The sequence below is a fragment of the Mastigoproctus giganteus genome, chromosome 2 (genome assembly GCF_048544385.1).
Source record: "Mastigoproctus giganteus isolate SK-2022 chromosome 2, ASM4854438v1, whole genome shotgun sequence".
Lineage (NCBI taxonomy): Eukaryota > Metazoa > Arthropoda > Arachnida > Uropygi > Thelyphonidae > Mastigoproctus > Mastigoproctus giganteus.
Window position 1 is genome coordinate 213,788,964 of NC_143576.1, and position 11,922 is coordinate 213,800,885.

The following is an 11,922-nucleotide window of genomic DNA, read 5'->3' on the forward strand; positions in this document are numbered from 1 at the left end:
TTATCTTCATTTACAAACCAAAAGCACAGAGAAAGTTAATTCATATCGAAAAAGTCTGTCATTCCGTCGACCATAATTGCAATGCACTCTTTCTCTTTTATTTTCTGAAACTAGTTTTCGTTTGAGCCTATAAAATATATCATATGTCCATTTGCTCTTTTCCATCTTCAGAAGATTATTTTTTATATTCTATCTTTTTGAATATTCCCTGTATACGTTTAATTATGTTAAGTTAAATTACAAAAAAAAGTTCTGCTTAAGAGGCTAACAATCGGTTTTCTTTTATCCCACAGAACTATGACTGTACAAAATCTTCTCTCCACTTGCGTGATGATGTGTTCTTTAGTAATGGTCAACTCACTTACCCACAAATTTTCAGATAAGAACAAGAAAGGTACGTAATATATTTGCCGCATAATCGTTTTCAACTTTAAAATGTTTATTTTAATATGGGTGGTTATTTAAAATATCTAAATCCCAGTGAAAAGGAATTTAACGAGTTTTCATCCAACTGCAACTCCCTATCGCATGAATCAAAATAAGACAGCACTTTGTTTATTCGTTTTCTCTTTTTCTCCTCTTCTTACAGAATGTCCAGAAACTCAGATAGTTGAACGACACGAATGGGGAGCAGCAAACGCCACCGAAGATCTCGAAACGATCCCAACTCCTGTGGAGCACGTGTTTTTCCACCACACAGCAGGTGTTCTATGTAACGATAAGAAAAAGTGTATCAAGATAATGAAAGTGATGCAGAATTTTCATATCAATTTGGGTATGTTCTTTACACATGAATTTTGGTAAATATTGTAACAATAAAAAGTTCTTTTCAAGTATCCAGGTGTCCATATACTTTTGGCAATATAGTGTATGAACTAAATTGTGATCGCCTTATTCGCCTTAGCATACTAAGAGCGATGGAAGTTTAGATTCTTGAGCAGCGAATTTTACATGGCTGTGTTCGGTGCCTTTTATCCTTATCAGCTGTTTGCTGCCCTTTTTTTCATTCTTTCAAGAACTCCAGCTTTTCATTCAGCCAAACAGAACTAATCATAAAATATCCCCCTCCACTTTTTAAATGCAGTTCACTGGTGCCTCGTGTCCTTAGTTGCCTCGTCGATAAACGACTACGAAAAAGTAAGTACAACACTAAAAGGTTAAAAGAATTTTAGGGGCATCAATAACTTAGGCCATTTGCACCATAGGTAGTATGTTTTGCAAATTTCATGTGTTTTTTGGTCGATTTGCTGCTTGCTGGACGAAAAACCCGACTTTTCGGGAGAAAAAATCATGCCGCCCTTGTCTGAGATCGACTAACTCAGCCACGTTGTGAAAATGGCCGATAAAAATTCTTAGCGTCATTAATAAGGATCAATAAGCTGAGTTCGAATTCCTTGCGGGATTTGAACTGAGGTCTTTACCACCTGGTGTGGGGAGGGCGGAGATTATACCAACTATGCTACCCACGAGGGGAAAAAAATGCACGACTGATGGCTATAAGGAAACCAAATTAAAAGCTGGAATTGCAAAGAAAAAATAAATAAACAAACAAACCATATGTGAAAAATTGAAAATGAATATACATCACTGTATCCAAAATGTTAAGACAGCTCTTCCAGCATAATAAACAGATTTTCGTGCTTTGGGTCAGGACAGTAAGTTTTAATATCAAAATCCACCAAACCCGAATCGCACACTGTTCATTTGGACAATTTCGGGTGCCAACACTCTGGCAGTTCTATGGAACTGTTCCCCTCCTCATTTTAGCATGATAATGGTCAATGCTATAAGCGAGCGGTGTAAAATCTGGTTTGAGGAAAGCGAAATACAACATGTATGGCCAGGTCACAGTTCAGTCCTGAATTGGATCGAACTCGTGTGAGATAAACTGGAACGCTCGCCAATATGCTTATGTTATGCAGTTTAATTGATTACTGCACTGAAGGAGAAAAGGACACAAATTTCTGTTGTATGCTACTAGGAGTTGGAGTTGGTGAAAATTTTTCCATGAACAATCGATTGTCACTGAGAGAAAAAGGTGGACCTACACTTTATTTTGCCCTTCACTAAAATTCTTGGTTTTCTAAACATGAAGGTGTTCGAATGCTTCTGGTAGAGTAGTGTATATATCTTATTCCTATAAAAGGGATGCCTAATGATGAAACTAAGTCTATGGAATATATTTAAGGTTGCTTTTAAGCAACTTAAGGTTGCTTATGATTCACCCACTGAATGTGTAAAATTAACTTCATGTTAACCTGATCTTGACAACCTTCCCTTAAAATTCCTGGATTTAAATCCAGAATAAGAAAAACGACGTACACTCAGTGACCACTGGATTGTGATCACCTACCTAATACCGTGTCTGGCCATCGTTCGCACGGATCACAGCCGCTATTCACCTTGGCATTGACTCCACTAGATCCTTAAAGACGTCAGTGGGGATCTACAGCCATTCTGCCTGCAAGGTTTCCCACAGTGTCGAATAGATGTCTGTTGCGTGTCCATACGCCTGACTTCTCGCTCCAAAACATCCCACAGGTGTTCAATTCGTTTCAGGTTAAGAGAATTTGGAGGCCAATCATGATGAGTGATATTTTCACTGTGTTCCTCGAACCACTCGTGCACAGTGCGTGCCCGATGACACGGTACATTATATTCTTAGAAGATCCCGTTTCTGTCCAGGGTAAAATGCAACATGGCAGGGTGCACATGATCTCCTAAGAGCTGCAGATGGTCCTCATCAGTGAAATGTTGGCCCAATGCACCAGGGTTCTAGTTCTTGCCAGCAAAGTATGCCACAGATTAAGCAACCACCATGGGGGCCATGGACTCGTGTTGCTTGCACCACACACGAAGGCGTCATCCTTCGGCGTGTTACACCAGGTATTTGGACTCATCCGGCCAGTATACTTGTCTCCGGTCCTCCAATATCCAACCAGCGTGTTAATGACACCCGCAATTTGCCTTCGACGACGATCAGCAATGAGGAGAGAGTGCGTTTCTTGGATCATCTGCTCTGAAACCCCATACATCTGATTTTGCGGGGCATTATCATTTGGGACATTGTTCTTGCATTCTCCATATTGTATTGCAATGTCAACTGTTGTACAATAACCTACTGTTGAGCCCGTACAGGGAGCCGCACCCTTTGCTCACCACAAACATGCACTTTGCGTATTCCTTTACAATTCTGTCGGCGGGAGGTGGTTCGACACCATCTTTGTACATTTTGATTAAGGGGGTCGTCAGCAACCGACAAGACATGCTGTTTCCGATATGAAAGTACTAGACGCAGGAGCTACCACAATCATACCCTTCTGAAACTGTATGATATCTTTACTATGTCCCGTGGCTGTTACTTTATTACTTTTATTTGCACGACCACATGCAAATTACCACTGTTCGCCTTTTTGTACTGCGAGTTATGCGGCATAGTCCATTACGGATGGGGTGGTTACAGTTCAGTGATCACTGGGTGTATTTTTGTTAGTGTAGAAGCAATAAAGTTTGTTTATATGCCCCAGAGCTCTCGCTCATACCCGTCAGCATAATTATTCTCGTGTAAACCACGTGTGTCCTGTGAGTGGATTGTTTGTTTTGTAGAATGAAAAACTTGATTTTCTGGGAGAAACGGAAAGACAGCCCCTGGATACCGACTAATCAGCCAGGGCGTGATAAAAACCATTTGTGACTTCCATTCAGAGGGGGAAATAAGTCTGAATAGTTGGGCAATAGGAATAGAAACTGAGCTTCAGAGACAGGGTCCACCCAATTGTGCACTTATGCCTTCCTGGAGAACCTTCTGAACCTGTTTCTATAATCTTTTCCGGGTTTTCTTCTACATTAATCGCGCAAACATTGGTCCTCACTGTAATTATTTCATTTTTTGCCACTGCTTTTCTGGAAAACACGTTCATTGGAATTGCGTGATCTTTTATTGATATATCCATTCTGAAATTCTTAGCGTCAACACAATGATTATAAAAGTCACGAACACCCACTCTTTATAGCGGTGCCCGAGTTTCCTTTGCATGAAATTGACTGTTGTGCCTTTTGTAGTCTCCCTACCGTCCCTCCCCCCGCCCTTCTAAACATAAACCCACTACTCCTTTCATCCTAAAACTTCATCAAGTATTATAAGCTCAATACAATTTTTTTTTAAATTTCCAGCATAACACTAGTGATTATGGTATTACACAGCAATGGAAATATTGTTTTGCTGTTTGTTTGCAGGTTGGGGAGACCTGGGATACAATTTTGTGGTTGGCAACGATGGAAGAGTCTATCGAGTACGTAGCTGGGATAAACTTGGAGCTCACACTCTGGGATACAACAACATCTCTATCTCTATAGCGTTCATGGGAAACTTCCAAAATCGAGTTCCAAGTCGGAGAATGTTAGATGCTGCTCAAGAACTTATACAGTGTGGAGTGAAACTGGTAAGTTGTTGTAGTTAAGGGTTTCGAACTAGTGATGGGATTAACCAAATGATTTATTTGTCTTAATTAAATGACTCATTCGAATGATATGAGTATAATCGAAATAATGGAATATGATCTCTCGGTTATGCCCATCAATAAGTGCAACTAATTGTATTTATTTGGGTGTCATTGCTTGTGACAGGTGTTTCAGGGGTTTTTCCACCTTCTAATGGTGCACCCTAAATTCGGTTGATACGTTGGTGGGACATATCTTAAACAACCATCAAGTAATAGGCTGCATTGTAATTAGCAGGTTTTGAACTCGGATCTTTTCCACCCGGGTTGGGGAGGCCGGTGGTTATACCAATTATGATTCCAGCGAGAGTGGTGCGAAATATGAGATAAATGATTTCGAAGTAAATGGGTAGGGACAAAGAACAGTAAAAATTTTATTTATGGAAGATGCATTTTTTTAAAACTTTTTCTAGAAATTAATTCTGTATTTTTTCTCAGAAATTAATTATCTTATATTATTTTTCTAAATTAATTTATATACTGTATTTTGGACTATAATAATGTAATATTCAGTAAAGGACACTATCTTTGTTAACTCACAAGCAACTTTCTTATTGTCTTTATTTATCCTCGAGGATAAGCTATTACAGCAAAACTTGTGAAATTCTCTTTTTCTGTTTGAATTCTGTTTTTCTTTAGTATAACATCAAAGCTACAAAATATTTGAACTAATATAATAGGTCTTAATATTAGTGTATTCTTCTACGCACTTGAAACAAGCAAAAAGATGCTTAGAAAATATTTAAAAATTGCTACCCGTCTTGTTTAATCCATCTTGACACCACGGAAAAATTATTCGCCATGATGGCTGCAGACAATCCCAGAATTTCCCCACATTTCCAGACGCAGCCTGTTCAATATCATCCCACAAAAGCTCGGTTACATTGAGATTAATAAAGTTGCTAACCAAGAGAAAGATCAGCAAAATACAATTGTACAAGTTTTCTCGGCCTACATGGTACACCATTCTGTTTAGGGCTCTGCGCGGATAGCACAGTGGTTATAACCATCGTCCTCTTCACATCGGGCGGAAAAGACCCGGGTTCGAATCCGGTCAGTAATGCGAGGAACTTGTATGAGCTCCGTTTATTATTATGTCTGTAAATTGCATGTGTTCTGGGGTCGATTTGATTGAAATAAATAATAACAAGATGCACTTTCTTTCCTTTAGGGTTACATCACAAAGAATTACAAACTACACGGACATCGTGATGTCACCTGCACCCTCTCACCTGGTGATGTTCTCTACGAGATCATGAAGCGATTACCCCATTACTCTGGAAAGGGTCCTAAATACACCTGCAGGGACATGAACTACACGCCAATGCCAGACACCAAGGGAGTTCGCAATAATGAAGAATTATATAATTATTTTACGTAATTAAATCATTTATTGTATGTTTCGTGGTTACACGATGATTTGGTTACACAAATGACTATGCAGAAGAAAACATGTCCTGGTCAGGTGTTGGCATCGTTCCGTAGAAAGATATCTCCAAACATTTAGTATAAAAAGTAAAAATATCAAGATGGCATCCCAATTCAACTGCAGGATAGACCTTTGAGTTCCCATCAAGTTCTTTAACATCGGTGCGAAGGTTCCTGTTCCTGCAGAGCTTTCTATTTGTATCATCATCATCATAATATAGTCACTATTCAATCACCATTATTCATAAAGTTCAATGGATTCAATGCTCTTTTCTAAATAGCGAGGGAGAATCTCAACATCAATGATGTACTTGAACCAAGACTAAATACATCCAAACAGCACTTTATGAATACTCCAAATTTCTGGACATGTCAACAGGATATTTTTCCTCCAGCACTGAGGACTTTCTCCAGTCTCCAACAGAAAGAAGAAGACACTCAGTTAAGTGATTGGTTTCTTCCTACTCAGGCTTTTACAATAATCGAACCCTTGAGGAGATCAGTGTTGATCTTCAAAAATTCACGTAACAAAGTATGGACAACCATTATCAGACTGGACTTCTCTCCCAGTGATCTGCAAACAACACCTAAAATAATGATACAACCTCGGAGAAAAATTCGTAGTGTGACTGGAAGACAACTAGTGTCATCTACCACGATATGATTGTGTGTGCGCGATAAATATTTAACGGATAGAACACACTGTCCTGATGTGTTAGGAAAATTTTTACAACTAAAGTTTAAATCCTGGTAATACTTGTGAGTCATGTTATTTTATACTTTTCGATGAATTTATATTTTATTTTACTGTTACTTTTATACATATTATAATTTATGAGAGGCATTCAGTAAGTTATCTGCCTTGAAAAATATTCTGTATATATAAAAAGCTGTAGTTTTCTGATGCTTTCATAAAATATCTGTGTTTCGTTTAGCCATCATCAAATTTTTGATGAAAGAAGGAAACGATTCAAAAATTATTCATGAATGCATGAAAACTGTACACAGTAACGTTGACTCCTCTGAATACCAGATAAAATTTTGCTCTAAGCAGTTTAAATGGGGTCGAGAATCGATGGAAAATTATCTTCGTTTAGAATGATCAACGGCACTAAACACTCCAGAAATGTGCTAAAAATTGAGGACAAGCTATGCAGAATAGAGATATACACAAACACTGGCTAAAAAAAAATGAACCTTTGTATTAAGACAGACACAGACAGAAGAAATGCAAATAGATGCACTTTGCGGGTATCACAGTTTATAGAATCGCTGTCCTCCCCACACCGGTTGGAAAATATCTGAGTTCGAGTACCGACAATGACATGAGGAATTTTAATCAGCTTTTTTCACTTTTTTGTGACTGAGTTAGTCGGTCTCAGATGAAGGAGTAGCATGGTTTTTTTTCTCGGAAACTCGATTTTTTTGTCCAGTAGACAGAAAATCGACCACAGAACCCATACAATTTACACACAGTATACATAAAGCAATATGGCCTTAGTCGTTTATGCTCCGAAAGCCCCAATACAACAGCAAATATATGCAACGAAAAATGTGAAGTGGGGTAATGACGACTTGCCTCGTTGAGTATAAAGACTGGACAGGCTGTTCGACTGCAGAAAATTGAAGCCAAGAAAAATGCTTGATCTATCGGACTTTGAAAAAGATCATATCGTGGGTGCACGTTTAGCAGGAGCCACGATTTAAGAAACGAAAGACAACTGGTTTCTCAAAAGCATTCATCTCAAAGATTTTCAATATCTGGAACAAGCGGTTCTCCTACATCTCAAAGGCGTAAATGTGGTAGAAAAACAGTACCTCAAAAGCGAAGCCGTCGTACTGTAAGAACTTCCCGAAAAAAATAGGACATTAATCTGCAGCAAATAACATATGAACTCAACCAAACTCAGAACTGTCCTATTTCAACTCGTACCATGCGCAGGGAATTGAAGAAATTGGGTATTGGTAGTTACCTGCTTATTGGAAAGCAACTTGTTTCAGGGATAAACCGAAAAATCCGCCTGCAGTGATGCCGAGATCGTCGTGATTAGACTGTGGGAAAATGGAAGAAAGTCATATGGTCAGACGAATTACGATACACTTTATTTTGGACTAATGGTAGGCAGAGAATGTGGCGAGAATCTCAAGGCTCTGCTTGCCTTGTTAAGACAACCCAAGCAGCTAGAGGTGGTATCATGGTACGGAGAATGCTTTGTTAGCGCGGATTGGGTCAGTTGATACCGGTGGAGGTCTAATGTCATCAAGGGAGTACATGAATTTTGTATGAGATCTACTACACCTTGCAGTGTTACAATTTTTTTTCCCGAAGGCGATGGCCACTTTATGGATGACAGTGCAGCAGCGCATTGTGCAAGAATGGTTCGGAGAACATGACACGGATTTCTATCATCTTTCCTGTCCTCCACATTTACCTGATTTCAATCCTACTCAAAATGTGTGGGATAAGTTGGAGAGAGAGAGCTATTCGGCTAGTAAATCCTCTTTCCTGAAATTTTCGCAGCTACGCAATATTTTTCTGGAAGAATGGTTATAATTTGAACAAATGATACTAAAACACCTTATAGAATCCATGTGGCGCCGCACAGCTGCTGTTATTCGAAACAAAGGCGACACGATTGGATACTAAATACAGGTTCGTATCTTTTGGCCAGTGTGTGGTGTGTTAAGGCGTCTGTGACTTCTGGAGAGTGTAATATTTCTGGGAAGTCGGCACTGACCATCCTCTACGAACACTTGGCCATGTCTAAGGTCGGTTCTTGTTGGGTGCTAAGAATGCTCAAATCTCTTCCGAAACAGTGCAAGGCTCAAATTCGTGGAGAAAATTTTCACATGCATAATCGCTGATGATATAACACACGAGTTTCTGTTGGCCGTAAAGGATGGATTGTTGCAATGATTGTATATTCATACTCTGCTATGCAAATAAAGAATAAAGATTACAACCACAATTATATTAAAAAGAGCCGTTCATTTCAATTTCTTTTTATTCAGTTTATGCTTTTTTAATATTTGAAAATTGTTATTATTTATTTTGATAATAATGGCGTCGGGATGACAGTTGCAACAGATGACAGTTGCAACATTCATAACACCTTAGTAGACTTCAGAGAAAACTTATAGGAAGGATTTAAAAATATGCTCTATTTTTAAAATTCAGGGTTGAGAGAAGGGAGGAGATTTTCACTATAAGAGGATGAATCAAAATCTTTCTAAAGCTTTAGGTAATTCTCCAACATTAACATTAACGATAATGGTTTAAATGTAATTTAAACAGACGAGGATTTAAAGGGAAACCTTATGGGGCTTATAAAAGATTAAGAGCAATTTAAGTCGTACCATCAACAACAACACAGCCAGCTTCGGGCAGCATTGTGGAACTTTGGACTAAGTTTCTTATGAGTGTGGCCAAAGCGAAGAGTGGCAAAATTGAAGGAAGAACTGGATAGGCAATATTTGACTACGGGAACAATATGAGACAGTTTTTTTTTTTTTTTTTTTGGCAGATGCATAATAAATCGCTTCCTTGCATCATTATACCAGTGCCAGTTTAATATTACTACTAGTATTTATAAAGTGACATTGTAGAAAGTGGGTTTTTAAGAAGAAAACCGGGTTATTGTGGATAAAATGATGAAGTTAGATATCGAGATACAAATATAATCAGATGGATGAGAGCCTTTTCATCAAATGGGCCGACAATATCTTTGGTGAGAACCACGTAAAGGAAGAATCTAATCATCCCCTCTTCATCCCATTACGTGATTTAACTCCCCTGTCATCTCTTAATATCATGAAGGAAAATCTGATGAGAGTAATTAATGAGTTAACAAACAAAGCTACCGTCGAGCCTGATGGATTTCTCTCGTTTATCATTAAAATATCCTGTCTTTATTGTGGATGTTCGTTTACACATCTTTAATGAAATTTTGCGATCATCTTCGGTGCCCCATATCTGGACACACTACTTCGTCCAACCCATTCCAAAGAATTCGAGGCCTAAATTGCAAAGGATTTTCGTCCGATCTTAGTGGGCTCTTCGCTCATTAAACTTTTTGAAAAGAGAATCCTAACTCAACTTATTGAGCACTGTTTTCATCATAGACCTTGCCACCTTCACACAGTTATCTCTGGGAAATCTACTAGTACTACTAATCTCCTTCAAAGTCTCTTTCACATACAGGGAGTTTTTAATTCTAAAACTCAGTTTGACATAATTTTTTTCGACGTTAAATCTACATATGATAGCATTTCCATCACAGTTTTACTTTACATCCTGAAGAACTACTTTAGGATCTCCGATAACCTCTCTGTAGTCAATAAAAGTTTACAGGAAAGGCAGATCCTTGTTGAGCACAATGGTCTCTCTGTCCTTTACTGTCTTCAGAATCGTTCCACAGGGTGGCGTTTTATCAGCTTCGCTACTTGCAGCAGCATTGGAACGTCTGCTGGCGAATTTCCAAAACATGATATCGTACGCCAACGATCAGAAGCTCTTTATTTATTCGGATCGGCCAGAAAAGACTCTCTCTCTCTCTCTCTCTCTCTCTCTCTCCAAGGAACTGCAACAAAACAAATCTCTGAGATAAACATCTTTCTTCAATACATTGGTCTTGAGCTAAATGCCGAAAAAACTGTCCGGTGCCTGGGATTCGAACCTGTCCTTTCGGACAGGTTCGAATCCCAGGCACCGGACAGTTTTGTTTCTTGCTTCTTTGAAGTACTCCCTTTCGGGAGTACTTCAAGGAAGCAAGAAACATATTCTTCGCGGCCATTTCGTCAGTTCGACAGGAGCTGATGGGTTACGGCAATAACAAACTATTAACTAGGTTTGTTCAAACTTGTGTGGTACATGTGGATCTCTACGCATCGGAAATCTGGTCCTCTGCCCCTCCAACCTACCTGCAGCAGTTCCTGGGGCTTGAGTATTAGTTTCTACCATCCCTCACTAGGACTTTAGGACATTCCCTTACTGTTCCTAGAGCTATACTGTATTCGCTGCACGCGATGACCCCTTGGAAACAAATCATCACCACTCGCAATATAATTTCCCTCTCTAAGCTTATTTCGGGTAGACTAGACGCTTCCAACATCGACAGCCTCATCATCCTGCCTAAGAATAACGAAAGAATATTTAATCAGCAAGCATCTATGATCCGACCTGCCCTCAACCGAATCAGCTCTCTAAGTCATATGTTCCAGGAAAACACGATTGGATTCTTGAACGACCTAAATACTTACGCAATCTTACAATTTTAGAATTTCCGAATTGACCTTCGCTTTCTGTGGGCTTCTGTGTTAGAGGATGGTCTTTGCTCCTTCTCCTGTTCCGGACAGCCTGCAGCAACCTTCTGGCATCCCCGCACTCTTCTTGGTTGGGTGCTGAATGCATTTTTAGCATTTATGTTGGACATTTCCCTGACTTTAGCTTACTGTAATTAATTTTCTGACTGGATCTTTGTATCTTTTATATATTTATTTAATCTGTTATTGTTGTGTCTACCCTGCTAGAATTTGGATGCCGTCCATGGATGGCTGCAACCTTTCCTTTACCTGAATAAATATATAAATAATACTTTAAAATTAATAATCCAAGATTTTGGCTGCAGCGTTGAGTACAATCATGGGACTGTTGCTAATGGAATAAGTTTTCTCCTTTTTGCAATTTGGAATTCGTGCTTAAAGGCAGAACCATTGAGAAGGCAGTTGTTCAACAAAACAGTTTAAGCAGGAATAAGAGATAATGCATTTCTCAAAACAAGAGAGAGGAGAAAGTGCATCTGAATCAAGAGCAACAAAATATTGTAGCGAGATATGAGTAAAGTTAGTTCACACGATGTTACTCCAACAATTGTATAATCCTTCTAAGAATGAAAAGAAAACTTCTATTAATATAATATCTAAGGTATAATAATTTTCCCATCAGTTTACATCTTACAATTGACTGTCATACGTTACAATGACAAATCCGAAATTG

General features: G+C 38.8%; 1 pseudogene across 1 annotated transcript; it reads left to right on the top strand.

Annotated features, from left to right (window-relative positions):
• Positions 1-528: 528 nt before the first annotated feature.
• LOC150090060 (peptidoglycan recognition protein 1 pseudogene) lies at positions 529-6,611 on the top strand (annotated as a pseudogene). Its single transcript, XR_016548103.1, has 3 exons — positions 529-775; positions 4,237-4,442; positions 5,671-6,611. The product of XR_016548103.1 is annotated as a peptidoglycan recognition protein 1 pseudogene (transcript).
• Positions 6,612-11,922: the final 5,311 nt, after the last annotated feature.